Source organism: Mustela nivalis, assembly GCF_964662115.1.
Source record: "Mustela nivalis genome assembly, chromosome: 20".
NCBI classification, from domain to species: Eukaryota; Metazoa; Chordata; class Mammalia; order Carnivora; family Mustelidae; genus Mustela; species Mustela nivalis.
In genome coordinates, this window is record NC_139039.1 from 38,143,181 (window position 1) to 38,163,842 (window position 20,662).

Consider the following 20,662-nt stretch of genomic DNA (forward strand, 5'->3'; position numbering starts at 1 on the left):
TAGAAAATTTCATTCATTATTTGACTTATTAATTTAAATTAAAAAACAACAACAACAACAACACTGCCCTGCAGAGAAAATCCCTGCTACCCTTCAGTGCCTTTTAATGTTATTATAGGTAAGCTCCCTTTACCCAAATATCTTAAATATTTACAGACAAGTTGGGTATAAATCAGTGCTCATTTAAGACCTTTTAGGATTTCAGTGTTTAGGGCTGCGGAAGTGCCCTCGGCTGGAGGGAGCCCTTCATAGAGAGGTCCACAGGGAGAGGTCAGGAGGTCCGTCAGGCCGTGGCCTGCCTCTTGGGCAGCCTTGCTTTGATGTTCTCACTGGTGTGAATTGGCAGATGCATTTACTACCTGCCAACTGGGGTTTTAATCCACAAAATTTTAAAATCTGCTCTTTCTGGAGATTTCACCTGAATTTCCTTTTACAAAGGAGCTTGGGAAACGCTGCCTTTCCCCACCCTGTCCCCTGGGCCTGGGGGCTGGGTGGCTTTGTGAGGCGGTACAGTGGCACAGAGACCTTCATTGTCTGTCTCCTTAATCTCCTTAACCCTGAGGTCAAAGGCCTGTGGACACAGGAGGGGGCCTTGGGATCTGACAGGGGAAGGCTGGGGACAGGCACAGCCACCTCGGAAGGAACCTCAAGGGATACAGAAGAAATCTAGGCATTATGAACCCTTTCCACTGCGTGTTTACGTTTCACTACTGAAGTCTGATCGTTGAACTTCCAGTCCGGCAGGAACAGTAAATGTCCTGCCTCGCTCCCTGCCGGACGCCCTCTGAGACTCCTACATCACGTTCTTGGTGCTCCGCGGAGCAGGCAACCAGCCCAGGTCATTGAGGAACCCCGTGCTTTTTTTAGGCAGCTTCATGTTCCCAACACATGACCTCTTTTCGTTTAATGCCTTCTGGATTTATTAGGTCTGGGTCCTAGATAATTTATTATCTCCATCATGGTACATGATGCAGTGTTTTCCCTACTGTGAGTTCTCGTTCTGGTTTGTTCTTACAAGATAGGAAATACTCTCAGACGAGCCATTTCTAGAGAGATGTATGTCTAATGGGAACTAGATAAATATCATGTGTCGCTTTTTTTAAAAGGCCACTTAGTGAGGATGGGGAACAGTGTGTGTGTTGGTGAAGCTTTATTTTTTCTGGCTCTCCCTGGAAGGATGTAGGCTCAGGCGGCCAGTCTGTTACACTCACTGACGTATCCCAAGGATCTAGAAGAGTGTCCCACACGCTGTGTTGTTACAGAGCTGTTCAATGAATAGGCCTTTAGTAGATGTTTGTTTTCTATTAAAAATGTGGCACGCAACAGTTTTTTAAAAAGATTTTATTTATTTTTTATTTATTTGACAGAGAAAGGTCACAAGTAGGCAGTGAGGCAGGCAGAGAGGGGAAAGCAGGCTCCCCGCTGAGCAGAGAGCCCAATGTGGGGCTCGATCCCAGGACCCTGAGATCATGACCTGAGCCGAAGGCAGAGGCTTAACCCACTGAGCCACCCAAGCACCCCCAGTTTGGTTTTTATATTTGATGGATACGTGTGTCGCACATGACATGTACCAATCCTTGTCTCAAGAACTTGATACACTATAATCTGTAGGATTCTTTAGTTTGATAGTATTTGAAATTTTAAATCAACATTTATTGGTGCTATATGTCATTTTTAAAATTATCTGTTAATATGTGTATGGAATGCCTACTACCTTATTTCTTCGTATCGGTGACTGTTGTTAATGGCTTTTCCTTAAAATGATCAGTTTCATAATATTGGAACCTTTTGCTCTTCAGTATGTATATGTATGACACACCTGTTTACACACACTTTCCTTTCACGTGGCTGACAGAATTCCAAGCACGAGACGGGTGTCTGTGAGGTCGGCAGGGGTGGGCAGGGAATGCTCCGACGCGGCATCCGAAGGCAGGTGTGTCTGGGCTGGACGTGGCCACACGGGTCGGATGTGGTGGCGATCTCGATTATGGCGTCGCGGGTCTCCCAGAAGAAAGTACACTTCTGTGGAGGAGCACTCCATCTCAATCTTAAAAGTGCCCTTTCTGGAGACAGGAGCTCGGGTCTGGGATGCAGAACATGCCATCAAAAGGAGCTGTGTTTTGGGAGATGGCTGTTCTCCACGTTCGAGCGCTTATATCAGTGCAAGACGTGACTTTAAGTGACCCTCCTCCCATTCAGGCTGCTTTCGTTGCTGTTCGCTTATTTGCGGTGTATGTGTTTTCCTCCTTAGGAAACTTATAGAATATTTATTTACGACTGGCTGGACTTACTGCCCACTTAAGGCTTAAAAAAAAAAATCATCAAATGAAAGATGTTCACTGCTTTCCCCCACCCCGGGGTGTGCTAATTAGAAGAACCCCCTTGAGATGCCTCAGTCCGGCCGACCGTGGTCCTGTGGCCACGTTTGTCACGGCCAGTCCGAGGAATGAAAATTGCGGGGACCTGTTCTGTAGGCTGGGGCGCCTTTCCTGCGCTCAGCCGGCCGGCAGTCTGGCCGCCCCGGGCTTCTGCGCTCAGCAGGCGTCTTCCCTGACCCCTGGGCTGTCCCGGTGCTGCTCCTGCTGTGTTGTCCTCCTGGCACGGGTGTCTGTCAGCGCAGCTGTGCTCTGTGGTCTCCTTATCCACCTGCTTCCCTGCCGCCAGACTGGAGCTACCAGACGGTACAGCAGGGGTTGCAGCATCCCCAACTCAAATGATTAATGATGATCAAGGACCTCTATTAGCTATTGATGGGTAATTAACGTATTCAGTAACTTTACCAGCACACCCAGAAGTTTTCACGTCATGAAAAAACGGACATCTTAACATACAGTCTGCATTCCTTCTAAACTGAAGGAACACTGTTCTGAAACAGCCCATCCTATGGCTTCCCATCTACACACCTGTTTGGCTAACAGGTGCCAGTCCTGAGAAGGAGAGGACTGTTGAGCGCGGTCAAGTGTGCGAAGTCCTTGCTCCACACTGTTTCTGCGGGACCTCCATTCAATCCTACTCATTTTTTTTTTTCTTTCAGTTTGACTCTAATCCCTTTGTAAACTCTTTGGTTTCTAAGACCTGTTTTTAGGGAGCTATACACAAGCTCTGTACATGGAAGGGAGGCTGTGCAAGGGTTAAATCATGTCTACAATTCATTACTAATACTGTCTTTTTTATTTCTTTTACTTTTTGTCCCTTTTAATTGTCCACATTTCCAAGTTAAGTCCATCCTGTGACAAAGGCACGCCTGCCCAGGCGGCCAGCACAGCATGTGTAACAGTGACTCCACACACACAGTCAGCAGCGCCGGTCCCAGACCATGCTCACTCCCGCAGGAGAACTGTGACGGAGGGCTTTTCCATGGTCTGGGGACATGCTGGGCTGGACCGGAGCCTGTGCACCTGCTGTGAAGCCCTTCTTGTGTGTGTTTCCACAACAAAGCGACAGGAGGACACAATATTCCTGTGATAGCAGATGGTATTGTGCACAACATAAAGGATCACAATGGGTATTGTGGTGCTCACTTTCAGTTTTACTTTCCTTACGCCAGAAAAATGTACCTCTTTGGTCCACATGTCAATGGGACATCTATATGTTGTGACTGTGACACAGACTGGGGAAGTTGCCTGTCGAGTCACCAAGTGATTAGCAATCTAGGCCTTCGTGAGGGCTCTGTTGCCCCACGCCTGCCTGCTTCCTCTCTCGTCCTGTGGGATCCCTGGTGAGTGGAAGAGTGTGCGTGGCGATGGTGCTGGGGGTAGATGGTATCTGGATTTCCTTACAGGGCGGCAGGTGTGTCCCAAACTCCCTCACCTCTAACCCCAGATGCTCTGGTCTTGGTGCTCCTGCCAGGTGCTTGTGTTTCCTGTGTCAGCCCCACCCCTACCTGCCGCAGGTGCACCGCACTGACGCCCCCGTGTCCAGCCTCTGCTCTGGCTTCTTGCTTGTTTCTGCAGGAAAAAGCCCACGTGTCTTCTTGGACGCCCTCCTCTTGGCTAGGTGTCTTCCAAAGCCTCAGCTGCTGTTTTGTTTTTTTTTTCATTCAAATAACATAAATAATTACAGAAGGAGTGAGTAATTCTCTAACCAAAACAGAGGAAGTTGAAGTTGAGGTAGATTTTCACCAAACAAAATCTGTACAGCCTAGAAGGGGAGACTTTCCGAGGGTGGGGACCTTCCAGAAGAGTGAGGACATGTACCTGCATATGTTTATTTAAAAGCTCAGATATTCATCTGTCACCTGTTTATTTCTATAACTGTATTTAACTCTTTTGCTGCATTTACTATTTACTACTTTGCTATGTTTATGGAACCAATATGGGGACGCCCGTCTGGCTCAGTGGTGGAGCAGGGTTGTGAGTTTAAACCTCATGCGGGGTGGAACCCGCTTTTAAAAAAAAAAAGACAAAGAGAAAGAATAAGTATATAATTGGGTATAGCTTAAAAAAAATGCACCTTTCCAATCAATCCTAGTTTTTCTCAGTCATTTGAGGTACAAATATCTTCAACTGACCATTTCCTTCCTAAAGAGGCTTAGTTATTTCGACATTAACTATTCAAGCCCATCAGTTGTATATGACAGTATATTTTTATTTCCAATGAATACATGGAGACTTTCAGTCTCATTATTTTGGTGGTATCTAAAATTAAAATAAATTTGTTCTGTTTTAATATTTTTCACTAGTATTTTATATTTGTTATAATTCCTGGTATAGGATCAGATTTTGATTTTAATACATGAAATACTGTATAGAAATACTTGTCATAATTTAACATTATTCTCTGCACAAAGCTGATCTGATTTTGCAACGTTTACAGAATTTGAAATAGGTATTAGGTCAGTTAATAAGCACGGTTATAAAATATGATTATAAAGACGGAATTTTTGAAATGTTTATATTTTTAAAGAGGACTTAGTTTTTTTTTTTTTGTAATTTAAGGAAGGCTATTGGAGAGAAAACACTGAAGTTTCTCCAGAAGCCAACAATAGTATTATGAAAATTATTTAACATGTATTTATTTGAGTTAAATGAATTTACTTTCCAAACTTGTTTTATTCAGAAACTGAATCAGACTTTTAACTTTTAACTAGTCGCATGTGAGAAATTAATTTCTTAAACTATTTTTGAGTGGGTGAGCCCTGTAAACCCTCTAATATACAAAACTGTATCAAAGTACATAAAACGCTTTCATTAATATTCTCATCTTGTTTGGATACAGTGTATCTTCTAAGTGTATGAAATAGACACACATGTACATGCATGTTGACATGATGTCCTTTGTATGCTGTTAAAAGCAGTTCTGAGTGAAAACTTCTGATGTCTGCACTTCATGGATTTAAGGAGAACTCCCAGAGCTCAGGGTGCAAACAGACATGCGTTCTGGGTGTTACGAGGCATTTAAACACAAGCTCTCCGAACAGAGAGCACTGTGGAGAAATGGATGGTGCTGGATGCTGATGAAGCTTCTGTTTGCCTCATTGCAAGTCCAGCTGAAGGTCAGCGTCACCCTAGATCTCCAGGGAAGGGTGCATCACAAGATGCCTAAGCGTTTATCTCGCGTACACGTGGATTAACGTTTACTGGGCTTGCTGCTGTCCCTATTCACGGACCTGCTCATTACATAGTTCATCAGATGAGTACGCTGATCTGCGTTTTATATTCTGTTAGAAGGTCAGTGGTGTGCACCCGAAACCCCAGCACCCTGTGGGGAGTGATGAGTTCCATTAAGAGTTGTAATTCTCAGAAATGTTCTATTAGTCTCCTCTATGTCGTGACACAATGATCTAACAATCAGGCTCCAAAGTATGTGTCACGGGCTGGAAAGAAGTTTGCTTCTCTGCCAGGACACAGGTTAGGGTTACAGAAGGGAGTCCAGTTTGGGCTGATGGCCTGGTCCATGCTTTGTTTACTCGGGTGTCTGTCCCTGTGTCTCGGTCCTTCTCTGCATCATCGTAGAGAGCTCACCCCCAAGGTCCCACTCCAACCCGGGAAAAGAGGAGGTGAGGGAAACACTCTTCCACCCCGCGGGCTGCTGGCTCTGCGTTCTTATGTGGGATGAGGGGCCCCGGGAATCTCTGGGATGTCTTTCCTAAGAGATGGGAAGATACGTACATATTTCTGATTGCAAGATAGTTAGAAAATGCATCCATGTATGTTGAATTTTATATCTTCTTTAAGTTATCATCTGTCACAGTAACTAATTTCAAGTCAGGTCAACAATTCATCCAGCCCATTAGTTAAAGTTATTGATCATTTTCATAAAAATCAGGGCCTTCCAGGGCACCATTTCACCGTCTTGTCCGGAGGCTCATCTGCACAATCCCTCGTGTTTCCCTTGTACTGCGGACGGTGAGCTACACGAGTGCGACGCGGTGATGAGCAAATATCATGTTGATGGCAGAGATCCACGTTACTGATCAGGGGCTGTGAGACTCTCAGAATCCTCTTCCCGTGGAGACTCTCTCGGTGTCTCTGCCCGGTTGAAAGACGTAACAGATGAGAGAGGAAGACTGGGTCTGGTATTTTCTAGCCAGCTCCCTCGGATTTGGGAGAGCTGGCTACACAGCAGGTCACACCCCTGTGTCCCCAACCCTGGTGCAAAATGATCAGCCTTGCAGAGAGCAGAATCTGTCTTCCCTGTAAGACACCAGGGGTTCCTGATCCAGAGCTTATGGCAAACGCTCTTTGACAATTACATTGTATGAAAATTACATGCGTGTGCGAGTAATTGGCAAAGGTCCGGTGCATGCTGTAGGAGCTCAGTGGTCAGTGCCCCCGTGCAGTCTGGTTCAGAGTGGCAGGTGTGCCGGGTCTGGCACTGCCCCCGTCCCTGGTGTGTCATACTCACCTGGTATCCTGCACACCTGTGACCTTCGAAACGCATTATAGCCTGCACCTCTGTCCCTTTGACGTTATTTGGCCACCGTTGCCTTCTCTGTAGATTATCTTTCTAAACTGGACTTTGCCACTGCAGGAGAGCCCAGTCCCCATTTCAGCAGACTCTCCTAGACCTGCCCGCATCCACACACGAGTCCCTTCACGCTTGGTAATTCTGAGAAAATCTGCAGCAGTTCCTTCCAAACCAGAGTGTTTGAATCTCTTTCCTCTGTTCTTGAAATTGCGTTCTGAGCTGGGCTGCAGACAATGGGGCGTTCTCTTTGTAGTTTCAGGGTGTTTATAATTCTGCAACAGCCTTCTCAACCTTGCAGCTTCATTTAACTAAACTATGCTGTGAGATTTAAGCAGCCCGTCAGGGGCGTGGCAAAATGTCAAGAAATTGCCTCATCTGACTTGAATTCGTCGTATCTTTCTTGACCCTTCAAACCTTAGATGACTTTTTGTGCGGCCTTTGTAAAACTGACGGGGAAATCCGGGAAGTGTGCCGTTGTTCCGCCAGCCCTCGTGCACGGGGGCCGCTGTTCAGAGGGTGGGTGCGGTGAGTTTCTAGAGCTTTCTTCTCTCCCTGTCTCTTCCTTATTTTCCTGGTTCTCCCTTTCCCTACTGCTGCTCTCACTCGGGGCCGTGTACTCAAGGGGGAAGAGAGAGGACTTCTAACATCGTTCGGGGGTGAGTTTGTAGGTCCCACATCGCTTCCCACCGCTCCGATCTGCGGGCTTGCCTTTCTTTTTCCAAACAGGTGAGTCCTAATCATTGACGTGAAGGTGAACCGATGCAAGATGCATGTAAAGGCAGCTTTCTGGTTTTTCTCGGCATAGTTGAAGCTCTGCGTGAGATGTAGGGCCTTTCCTAAAAAGGGAAGAATCGGCATTTCTGATAAAGACTCTGAAATTCCACTTCTTAGGAAATCCGAATTTTCCCCCAAGGCCAATTTGTGCCTCTCCTCTTCCCTTAATTAAGTCATGTGTTCGAGACGTAGTTTATAGAGTCTCCACGGAACTGTGCTGTTGCAGGTGCGGGAGAGAACTGCCAATCGGGGAACTAAGCCTCTGCTCTCTTTCCGCTAAGTCAAAACAGTGGTGGTGCCAGAAAGAAATGAGCCCAGTAAGTGATACAAAATAGTAGGAGGCCAGAATGGAGCTATTTTAGGTAAACTGAATGGGCGAGACCTCGGAAGAACGCTGTCCGTGGATGGGAGACAGGAACCGTAGGAACCATCCTAGAACGGCCTGGATCCAAGCAGGGTGAGAGTTTGCCAAAGCCCCGAGGAGGGCAAGAGCTTTGCATCATCTAAAGCCATAAAGAAGGCCTTTATGGCTGATGCACAGTGAATCTTTTAGGGGCTGCAGTCAGAGAACTAGCGAGGGGCTGGACCACGCTGGCGCTGCTGTCCCTGGTCCGGAGTTGGGGGTTTGTCCCGCTGCTCTAGAAGAGCAGGAGCGGATTCAGTCAGGGGGCACCACACATTTGACTTGTGTCCTCAAAGGGCCCTACTCGCTTGCTGAGGATGGAGGGTAAAGTTCACAGGAAGAGCGACACTTGCTATCAAAGAGGCTGACACAGTGGACTGGAACAATGAGCTGCTCTGAACTTCAGGTGGGAGTCACGGAGGAAATGACTTTGACAATGGGCGCATCTGCAGGATGGAAGACAGGAGAGCCTGTGAAGGCACCTGGCTGTGGGTGGGGGGTTGCTCCTTGTGTCCCCCGCGGGGGTCTGGGTTAACCGTTCTTAGGCCAGTGCGCACGTCCGTGGAAATGACAGTCCGGTAAGTGGGTGGTGGGTGCAGGGCGAGGCCCTCCCTGTTGGGTGGAGACCAGCGAGGGCGGAGGCTGGATGGAAGGTTCGGGGTCAGCGGGGAGCCTGCGAGCCAGGTAACACCGGAGCAGAGAAGGGGAGGCACGCGGGTCGCTCTGATGTCAGCAGGGAGGTAGAACCCATTTCCAGGGTGCCGTTGTTTCCAGAATAAAGGCCATCGTTAACTGGGGTCCTGGCAGTTTCCTCTAGGGGACGACTCCATAGAGCGGCGTCCTGTCGTGGCGAGGTTTCTGGGCTGAGAAGGGAGTGTGTGGTCTGAGTCAGAGAGCGGTCTCCGTCCGGGATTCCCTCACCTGCTCATCTCTCCCACCTGCCCCACAGGGTCCTGTGGGGATTTGGGGACCTAAGTCCTTGTGTCCCTGTATGTGCCATTTAATTACTGCTGGGTTCCCTCCTCAGTCTGAGAATTAAATTTAAATAGGTAATGTTGTTCTGTGTGTATACACAAAATAGAATTAACCTTCATGTTATATACCAATCTTCTCCATACACTGGTTCCTTGTTAGGATGGAATTATAACGAAAAGTTGTTCAGAAATTCAAAAAACTTGAAGTTTGCTATAAATGTGTATATATAATTTTTTTAAATAAATGCTATCCTATATATATAGTACTTGACAGAAAAATATGCTTTACCTTTCCCAGAAGATGCTCTTTTTAATAAAGCTTGAGCTATTAATATGAATTCAATCATGAAAATAACTTTTAGGTTCAAACGAACATGAAAATCATAAATTAGTAATATACTAACACCTGGTAAGCTGAAACTGCTTATGTCCATAACTTTAATTAAAACTATTTTTAGAAGGTAACTGCCGACACATAAAAGAAAAATTAAATCAGGTTAGACTGAGTGACAGCCAAGAATTCATTAATCGGAAATAACATATAACGCCACATGGCTTTATAAATTGTTAAATACCTTTCCTGATTTTCTGTACATAGAACTTCAAATTGGAAGTGATTTTAAAGTTGAATCTTCACAAAACCCAAAGTCTCTATCCAAATAAAATGATAGAACCATTGTATTAATTTATATTCATTTTCTTAAATAGGAATTTAATAGATTTGATTTGAATTACTCAAATGTGTATTTTTCTGTGCAATTGATACGAAGTGTGTGTGTGTGTGTGTGTGTGTGTGTGTGCACATGACGACAGGCGTGCAGGTCCTAATGTCAGAGAGTAAAAAGACAATAAAGCGCTGCCCAGACCCTGAAAGGGAAAGCGCCGATGAGAGAAGCGTCCCTTCGAGTGTCTGAAAATGACCTCCAGGTGTGTGGTCGCGCCCTGTCTTTGGTAGGTCACCTGTGTCCTGGTGTTCCGTTTTCGTCTTTGGATCTCTCGGTCACTGACTGGAGGGCCGGTTTGCCTCTTGGGCACGATGCCTGCCGTCGTCTTCCTACAGGCGACTCGCCGTTTCCCCAAGTCCCCGCTAGTCGCGTGTGCAGCAGCGAGGCTCCTTGGGGCGCGGTGGGCGCGCTGGCCCGAGCCCTGGCTGCACCTGCTGCCCGGGGGCCGCCCGCTCCCCTGCGGGCTCCGCCGGCTCCTCACGCCCGCGCCGAGCAGCATGTGGACTCGAGCATCAGGAGCTCGTCCGACCGGGCCGGGTCCCCACCCGCGGCCGCCCTCGCTGTCCGCTGATGGGCACGAACGCGGCTCTGTCTTCAGTCTCCGCATCCTTGAAGCGCTTCACCGGCTCAAATCCGATGTAGCGGATCATCTTTCCCCCTGCCTCGTCCTGCAAGGACCATCTTCCCTTCGGAGAGTTGGAAACAGTAAGAGCCGTCTCCCTCTTTGTCCCTGAGCTAGCTCGTGCTGCAGGAGCGGGGCCACGGTCCCAGCCCCTCGGAGCGGCCCCAGCTCGCTTGCCCTCGCCGCCTCTCCACGGCCAGGTTGGCGGTAACGGGGCCGCCGCCGGAGGAAGGCGCCCTCCCTCCTTTCCTGCCACCTTCGGGCTTACCTGCATACAACTCCCCGAAAGATGACGTAGCAGCTTCTCTTGTAGACCTCATGGTAGCTCAGGTAAAACACCACAAGTAAAAACACATTAGCCCCCAAAGTTAAAGACGGCTAGTCTCAGATCCCAGGGTGAAATTTAAAAAAATAAATAAGTTAGACCTTGGAGTTGGGGAGGGTTAGACAGGTGGAAGTTCCTGGTTGAGACCAGTTCTAGTTGTTGATCTCAGCTTGAGAGAGCTGCCTTGTCTCAGGGGACCCTGCCCAGGGAGCCCCCCACACCTAACACGGGGCTCCGGCCTCTCTCATTGGAGGCAAGGCTGAGCAGCCAAGTCAACCCCAGGGCTCTCTGTGGGGTGGGCTGAGGCCCTTGTCAGGACTGCGCTGCAGTTCCTGTCCTTTTTCTGCTCAGTCCTGTTTCTTCTCCTCCCCACGAGGTGTATCCTGCAAGCCCTGCCGGGTGAACCTACTCCCAAAACTGTGTCAGCGGTGGGGCCCCGGGATCGAGGCTGGAGCTCTGCTCACTTTGTTAGAGAAACCGACGAGGCCCAGATGGACTTACGCTCCCCGTGACTCCGCTCGTCAGTGCTAGAATCACAGGGAAAAGGAAGCCGCCTGATGTGGGCGAGCTCTTTCCCCCTCTGGAGGGGTCACTGGCCGCAGAATGAGGCACTGTCATTACGTCAGTGTGAGCCTCCTTATGGTCCAGAACCACTGAGTTTCGAATATAAGAAAGTTGAGTGGATGTTTCTGTAGCTCGTCTTAAAGAGTGTCCTACCAAGGCAATGATAATTGAGCACCGCATTCTGTTTAATCTCTCAGTTTGGCATTAATTTTCTAAGGTGCTTTCTCAGAGTCCCCCTTGGTTTTCACATTTTTCAGTTTGCAGGAAGAAGCGTTGAGAAAGGCATCAGACCTTAAATACGTCTGAAATACCGGCTGTTTTGCAACATCTTAAACTTTTATAACGGATGAGTCATCCTAATTGTCATTGTATTTGTTACTGTCGAGATGGAGAAGAAAATCGGATATCACAGAGGGAGACAGACAGCAGGCTAGAGAGAACAAGAACCCAGTTTCTGGTTCTTCAGCTTTTTTTTTTTTTAAGATTTTATTTATTTGACAAACAGAGATCCCAAGCATGCAGAGAGGTGGTGGAGGGGGGTGTGAGCAGGCTCCCCGCTGAGCAGAGAGCCCGATGCGGGGCTCGATCCCAGGACCCTGGGATCATGACCTAAGCTGAAGGCAGAGGCTTTAACCCACTGAGCCCCCCAGGCACCGCACTGCTTTTGTTCTTTGTATTAAACTATCTCCAAATGATTTCTAACATTATTATTATTATTATTTTTTTTTATTTAAAAGCTTTTCAATTATATCAACACAATAGGGACATGGTAATATCCTAGGGTTTGCAGAGGTGTGGTCTCACCTGTGTTCCCTCAGCCAGGTTCCTCAACCTCTCTGGTCTCACCTTCTTTGCAGATAGAGCTGGAAGAACGCCCCTTTGACGAGTTGTGAGGATTCACGTAGCACATCAGACTTTTGCTTTCTCCATGTTTCATGTTAGGCTTTTCCGGAAGTCTGCTTGAGGTACACAAGTCCTTCAGACTTGCACAACTCCTCCTTCCTCTCACGGGACTCCGTACAAGATTCCACATGAGTTCTGAGGACACTGCGCTGTGTGCTCACTTGCACACCCATGCCCTACCTCCCAGGCAGCAAGCCACCTCGGGAGTGGGATCTGTGGTGTCTGCACACTTGCAGCCTCACCACTCATCCTGACTTGGAATGCAGTGAGGACTGCTTGGAGGAGGGGGCGTGAGATATGTTGACATCTTTTAACAGTGTCATTGAGGAATAACACCTGTTTTTTCCTTTGACACTTCTTTCTTAGGATTCATTGGCTTTCTCTGCTCCAGGTGCTCATGATGGAGGCCTAAGAGATTTTTTCTTCTTTCAGGCTAGACATGCTGTGCGCTGTAACTCTCTGCCTAAGCATAGGTTTTGATGCATCCCCCGATGGCAGTGTGCCGTTTTACCATTTCAACCTGTTCAAGTATTTTCAAATATCCCTTATGACGTCTTGTTGAGGCGTTAATTAATTAGAAGGTAATTGCAAAGGCTGTGCCAGCCTGGTTTTCTGTATGCTTTCTGACTGATTTTTTGTATGCTTGCTCATTCAATTACGAGGCTTATGTGGAAATCTCCAGCTATCATTTGGTTTTACCCATTGCTTTTTTGCAGTTCTATCAGTACTTACATCATGCGCTTTGGGGCTTTGTTATGAAGCGCATACATGTTTAGGACTGCTATGCTCACTCTTTTATCATCATGAAATAAGCTTCTTCATTCCTGGATATACTTCTTGCCTTAAAACTGTTCTGTGTGCTATTAGCACAGCAACTTGAGTGTGCTTTTGCTGAACATTCTGTTCTTTTGGTTGCACTTCCCATCATTTCGCTTCTATCTACTCCTGTCTTTATATTTCAAGTGTGTTTCTTCAAGTCAGCGTGACATTGGACATTGCTTTATTCTGAAATCTCACCATCTCTACCTGTTTTTTTTTTTCTTCTGTTTAGTTAACATGTCTGATCTTGCTTGAGCACACGGAGTACAGTTATTATGCCTGTTTTAATGTTAGCTACTAATTCAACCACCTGTGTCATTTCTGGCTGAGATTTTTTGTGTGTGTTTTTTTTTTCTCCCTCATTAAGGATTGTGTCTTGCTTTTTTTGCAAGCTTAGTATTTTTAAGATTTTATTTATTTATTTGACAGAGAGATCACAAGTAGGCAGAGAGGCAGGCAGAGAGAGAGGGAGAGGCAGGCTCCCCACTGAGCAGAGAGCCCCATGTGGGGCTCGAACCCAGGGTCTTGGGATCATGACCTGAGCCGAAAGCAGAGGCCTTAACCCACTGAGCCACCCAGGCGCCCAAGCTTAGTAATTCTTGACTGGACACCAGCCCTGGAGAATCTTACTTTGGTGGATGTGGGACGTTTTTGTATTCCCAAAACCGTTCTTGAATTTTCTTTTCGGATGTAGTTAAATTTCTTGTCTCTGTCTGGTCCTTACTGGGGCTGCTTTTGAAGACTGGAGGAAGGGTGAGGGGAGTTGAGGGTCCAGGGTGACTGCTGTGAGTAGGTGGTCACTCACATACGGTCTCAGCAGGTGGGGGCCTGGGTGCACGACCCCAGCAGGGAGTGGTGGGCATCTTGCTAGCCTCCCCCTACTCTGGTCTTGTGCTTTTAAGATTTCTAAGACGAGATCTAGGTAGCACTCTAGAGTGATTTTCTTCCCCCAACCCTGAGCTTTCTCAGTACTCTGTTCTCTGCGCAGCGCGTGTTGAAGATTTCTGCTCTGACTGCTGGGAGCAGGCAGTCTGCTCAGCTCCGCGAGCATTCTGGGCACTATTACCTGTTATCTATTGGTCATTCGTTCACTAGACTGGGGTAATTGTCTGTCCATGCATAGGTCAGTACTCACCTGGAATGCAACAGGGCCCTCAGTCGTTCCCTGGGTGCCTCCCTCTGTGACTTTTAGCTTCTTTGACCTGCCCCATTCTTGTCTCTGTGTCATTCAGGGAGACCGCTGGGTCAGCCTGGGAGTCCGTGCCCTGTGCCTTGGGCATGCAAGTCTCTCCAGGCAACAAAGCCAGAAAAATGGTAGGGTCTGTCTCATCATCTCAGGGATCATGTTCCAGCCCTGCATGATACTAGTGCTTTGAGGGTTGGTTTTTGTTTTTCAAAAATTTTGACTTTTTTTCCTTAACTTGATTAAGGCAGGAAGGTATATCCAGCCCTCGATACCTCAACTTAGTGGAAAGAGGAAGTGTTCTAGTCAGTTTTCAGTTCTTCCTTATTTGAATTACCAAATGAGCCATGACTGAGAAAGAGTTTGGAGCTGTTTCCTGGAGTCAGTGTATTTGAATTTGTTACCCACCCTTCATGTTACTGAGTGCGATCTTAACCTCTGGAATGGACACGTGATCCTTGTTACATGAATGTCACATGTTAGCTGGCGGCGTGGTAGTTGGGCAAATGTCATCCTGAGCAGGTCTTGCGCTGTTGCTAGTAACCTTGCTCTCATTAAGGGAACGTGTACAAGGGGTTGTGGTCGTATTTGTTTAAATTTCCTTTACAGATTTTAGAACTACTTTCACCTTATCTTTTCACAAAAATTGAGACATTTGTAATCAATGGAACATTCGTTTGTTGAATATAAACGTCACTTCTGAGAAGAAGAAAGAAAAATGGTCTTAAAAGTGATTTACGAGTTAATGATCATGTCTATAATCCACCACGTGGCTGGAGGTTATGCAAATGGACCTGGCGAAATTCATGCATCTGTCATTTCCTTTCTGATGGCTCTGTGACAGTTGAAAAGCACATCTTGTGTTGTTCCTTATTGCTGTGCGTATCAGTCACATGATGAATTTTTGACCTTTGATATTAGCAGGCACCCATGTGTCCATGATTATTTTTCAGTTTGACTCCTGGGCTCTCTGTTTGGTCTTACTCTTAACTTTTGGTCATTTTTCTATGGAGTTGAATGATTGCCGGGCTCCTTAATTTCGGGTATTGTAGAGGATTTAAACATAGGCTCCCAACCTGTTTCCCTTCAGCTTCTTCTACTCTTACTTCCCCAGTCAGAAGAAACTTTATGACCTTTGTGGTCCTTCTTTTCTTGTTGACTCTAGAGTACACCCATGGACACACTCCATGGATTTTAAAACAAAGAGCATAATCTGTTTGAACAAAACAGATGGGAACCAATCTTGGCCATCATGGTCCTATTCATGCCTTCTCTTTCGTTGGGTCACCCTGTAGAAATTCTTCCTAAGGTTGCTGCTTCCTCCTCTCTGTTTTTCATTTAACTCTTTTTGTACTAATTTTGCAGTAATTTATTCCCGGATTAATACCCGTGTTGTTTGAGATAGCAAAGGCCCCACTGTAGCTCCAGATTAGAAAAATTTAGACAACTTCTGCCTTTGACTTAAAAATAGAAGACCATGAGGTCTTCTCATGGTTGGTTGAGCATCCAACTCTTGATTTCAGATCAGATCTTGATCTTGGGGTCATGGGTTTGATCTTCTTGTTGGGTGGATCCATGGTGGGTGTTGAGTCTACTCAAATAAAAAATAGGAAGACTATGAAAGTATCCATTGCGCAAAGTTAAGTGATATAGTAACCCATCTTATTATATCAAGCAAACCTCCATTGAGAAGACTACAGATTTGAAGACACTTTATTATTTCTTTTGATGTTGACATGTTTGTAAGAAAGTTGATTATAGTGCTGAAGAATAGAAATTCTGGATCCGGCATTTGCAAATCCTACCACCAGTACTTCCAGCTGTGTGGCCGTGGAGAAATTACTTAACTTCTCTGTGCCACAGTAGCTTTCTTTACAGAAATAGGATAATAATTACTTCATGCATACTGTTAATAAATATAAACCATGTCTAGCTCATAGTATGTGCTGTGTATTACTATTATTATTACTAAGTATTATTACTTAGTAATTATTACTAATTATTATAAGTATTACTATTATTATTACTATTATTATAACAGTATTAGTCATTAGTTATACTATTAGGAATAGTAAAGTAGAATTATTATGGCTAAAAATAGAATGGAAATTCTTTCTCTTTGGTTTCCCATTTTAAGGACAATATTGGTTCCCATGGACTTTTACTAGCTTTGTCCTTTCTGAAGTCGGTATGTATTAGAAGCGCTGCATACTTGTAAGTTTCTGTTATTTCCCTGAAGCGTCCATGGTGCATTGCACCTGGGGAAAATCAGAATTGTGAATGTCTGTTGATCCCTCCTTCTGTTCCGGACATCCCGTTAACTGTTCAATCTGTATTTCCTTTGGTTTCACACACACCCATCCATAGGCTTTACATGTCATCTCCCCATACAAGACACAGAAACTGAGATTTAAGTCATTGGCCCCAAATTCCAGGCCATTTCTGAAGTGGAAACACAAGTCTGAGAGCCCGTCCCCTTCCCATACCCCCGCACACGGTACTTTCCTTGCTGAATGTCCACCGCTACAACTGCTGCCCTTAGAGATGAACTTTCCTTTCGAATCTGGCCAAATCTTACCAATTTCTACCTTGAAATGTACATAAAACTCACATTGCCGTTTGGCTCAGTCCTAGAGCTCCTGTCACTGTTCAGAGTTATAGTTTTCCCGCGGCATTTCGTCCTCACTGATCCTCTACCGTGAATCGTGACTGGGAAAGGTGGGGTGTGTTATTGTGTCTCCCGAGCGGTCCTTGGGGGTTTTCTCACGCCATGACCCCCTCTCCATCCTCCTGCTTTAGCAGCCGTCCATGATTTAGGGAGTCTGTACTGAGAAAAGAGATCAGGTGTCAAGATTTGTCCGGATTTATGGGGTTTTGCCAGTTCCAAGATTTTTTAAAGTCTCTGAAAATTAGATAACCCTATTTTTAATCACTCCCCAAGGCTGTGGGAGGGGGTGCAAAGAGTCAGGGACACCCACAGCTCCTTAGTTTACATTTCAAGTGCTGTGTGTCCTGTGGGCACTCCAGGTTTTGTTTCCTTAAGCTGCAGGGAGACTCCTAGAAAGGCAAAGTGTAAACAAACCATCTGACATACACCCTCTGGGACCCGGTTTCCAAAGGATTGGGCCCAGTGGCATTTCACTGATTGTGGCAAGCTGTGAAAAACGCTGCCTCTCCCCCCCATGGATTCCAAACTTCCATTCACTAGCCTTTGGTCCCATTCAGAATGAATATGAAAGCTCTATTTTATTTCCGCATCATTGTGGTTTTGCTTTTCTCCTGGAAAAGGAGTTGACAGGACGCCCGTTTCATCCCTTAAACAGTCGGGGTCAAGGTTCTAAGGAAAGCCTAATGAAGTCCCTGAGTTGTGACCAAGACGCTTGCCAAACCAAATGCGTCAGGGCGGGAATTTCCGTGAGTGTAATTAGAATGGCAGCCTGTGTTTCAAGCCCTGGGTGTGCGGACTTGGCTCCGTGTGGTCCGAAGGAATGAGACCTGCCTTGAGAAGGAGGGACTGTGCCCAGAGCGCCTTTCAAGAAATGCTTTCCCATTGCCAAATGCATGCGTTGGGTGCCGAATTCCCATCACCCAAATAAGAATTTCTTTCTTGAAGCGTCCATGGGAAAGAGTGCAAATCACTTCAAGAAAGGATTTAAGGGAATTAAAATTAGAGTTCCAGTCAATTCAATAAGTATTTACTAAATACTTAATGTGCGCTCATTACCATGGGAGACACAAAGGGACATTCACTATCATCAGGGGAACTGGGTAAAAAATTAGTTAAAATGAAATTGGCAGAAATGCCGTTTGGATGGAGTTTCTGTTAAATTATGCTTTCCCAGCCCTGGATTTTTGTGTGTTGGCCAAGTTTTACGTGCCGTTGCCTTAAATCTTCGCGTAGACCCACAATTATTTTCATGTATTTTTCACAATTTAGGGTATTCTGATGGTGGTTAATTGAATTGATAATGCTTTTATAATGTACCCACTTTGGGCATTTTGTTGTTTACAGTCGAAAGTGGATCTTTTCATTCATCCTCAGTTATTTCTACTTTCTCGCTAGCATCGTTCACATTTTTTATTATTTTTCCTAAAATCAAGTTCATTGACAATAAAATACTTACTCCTCAAGTCAAAAATTTATAACCTCGTCCTACCAACCAGTGACACTGAACTTTTCAAGTTAGCGTTTGATCACTTTTCCCATCTGCGCGGCCCAGACCCAGAGAAGCCCGTCTCTGCCCGTGGCTCTAATGGGTACGGCCGGCGTCAGTAGCGCCACCGTCTCGCTGACAGTCAGCAGCTGCGCCTGAAGAAGACCCTTTACTCCGTGTACACTGTTGGAGCTGCCCTGCTCATCGGAGGCGCCTTCCACGGGCTCCTCTGTTTTCTCTGGCGGTCAGTGACTTTGAACGTCCGCATTACAGAGTCCTCCCCTAGCCTGGTGATCCAGAATGGCCAAACGATCGTTCTGTCCGAAGGCCCACAGCTGTCTGTTTCCAAATGCTGCGTTCAACTCTGTGAGAAGTTCTAAGACATGGAAGTTTTCTTTTCAGAGGCCCACTTTGGGAGATCCCTGTTTTCAGGAATGATTTTTCTTCTTTTTTGTTTTTTTTCCCTTTTTTCCTTAAACATTTCAAAGTCCATGCAATTCCACACTTCCTAGCGATATGATTGCACAGCCAACTTTTACCTACAACCTCTCCTTCACTTTTCTCTCAGTGTAGTAAATAGGTATCACATAGGATGGCGTTTGCTCAAGAAGCAGCATCGCGTGCAATCTCTCCTATTGTATCGCTGTTACTCTGGTCTTGCTGTGCAAAAGTCAGTTATGTTACCTGCACCAAAGCTAGTCACTGAAATGATTTCTTGCTATTTTCAATAGAGAAGTAGATAGAAAAGTTGTATCAGTCACATTTAGCTTTCAGAGTAGCTAATGGGGTTTTTCCACTTCTGAAAGTCATCACGCGTTGTGGTTCTCTGTAGCTGGTTTTAACGTTTTTAATAGATTTACTTGGATGACTTTTGTCTTCAGGGAAACAATTTATCTGGACACATTCTAAAGTGAAACTAGGTACCTTCTCATAAGTCTTTATACCATTTAATGTAAGTAATAAAGGTGTCTTTGAAAAAAAAAAAATCAAGATGGGCACCTGGCTTGTTCAGCATGTTAATTGGCTGACTTTGGCTCAGGTCATGGTTCTGCGGTCCTGGGATCCAGGGCCCCACCCGGCTCCGTGCGCAGCTTTGCCGGCTCTCACTTTCTCTCTGCCTGCTGCTCCCCCTGCTTGTGCTGTCAGATAAATAAATAAAATCTTAAAAAAAAAAAAAAAAGGCAAGGAGGGATTTGTGAATTCTAAATATTCTTGCAGCAGGAAGGAAAACCCCAAAAGCATTCATATGTACATATTTCCCCCACCCCCATCTCTCTTTTCCCATTGGTGGTGGAAATTCAGCCCCCCCCCCCCCCATCTCTGGCTTTCAGATCCCAGCTCTGCTGCTGAGCAGATGTCCTGCGTCCTGGACTGAAGTGGTCCTCCTAGCTAAAACTGAAACTTTCTACCTTAGAAGTGTTGGAGACAGAACAGTAGAACAGTGTTTTTAAAGAACATTTTTTTAAAAAACAAATTTATTGCCTTAGTGATAGAGAATGTGGAATTAAATACAGACTTTCTTTTTTATAAAAGACAAAGAAGATTGTGGATTATAGTGAATTTTTCTGTTGTGTTGTCTAAACTAACAGGTTTTTGCAGACTGGTCTCACAAATTATTTTAAAAATTCTAGAGCTGAACACGCTTTGACTATGTAAACTGATTTCATAAACATGTCAGTATTACATATTGAAGTTGTAATATTTGTTCTCTAAGTGTTTTTACATAGCTTAGTTTGTACCTATTTAAGTAATTTCGTAATAATAAAAATCATTTTAGAAATCACAGAAATTCCCTTCCCATTCATTGGGAAAGTTTTATTTCTCAGTTTACAAAGTGAGCAATATTTTGCATTCCTTTATACACATATATCAAAATCCACCCCAGATCTATGTTAAAAATAAAAAAAGAGTAGAGACATAAAATAATTGGTTTATTGGAAATGCTCTTTTGGAAATCATTTTTCAAAAAGATTTTATTTATGAGCAGGGGAGAGGCAGAAGCAGACTCCTCACTGAGCAGGGAGCCAGACCTGGGGCTTGATTCCAGGACACTGAGATCATGACCTGAGCAAAAGTCAGATACTTAACTGACTGAGCCCCTCCTCCCCAGGAGCCCCCCAAATCATTTCTCTCTTAAATGGCAGGCCCTTGGTTCACTTCACTACTTTATGATAGCTCTGACTTAGCGATCATAGGCTGAATTTAAACCAGAAAATGTAGATAGGAACCAACAATCATCAGCTTGATCCATTTAACCTAGCAGTGAATCAGTTAAGTTCAAAATTATTCTCTGAGTATGGAATGCCA

General features: G+C 45.5%; 1 protein-coding gene across 2 annotated transcripts in view; it reads left to right on the forward strand.

The window, feature by feature from the left end:
• CSMD1 (CUB and Sushi multiple domains 1) overlaps positions 1-20,662 on the forward strand; it is a 1,903,837-nt gene that overhangs the window by 868,959 nt on the left and 1,014,216 nt on the right. The gene's annotated exons all lie outside the window — the stretch shown is intronic.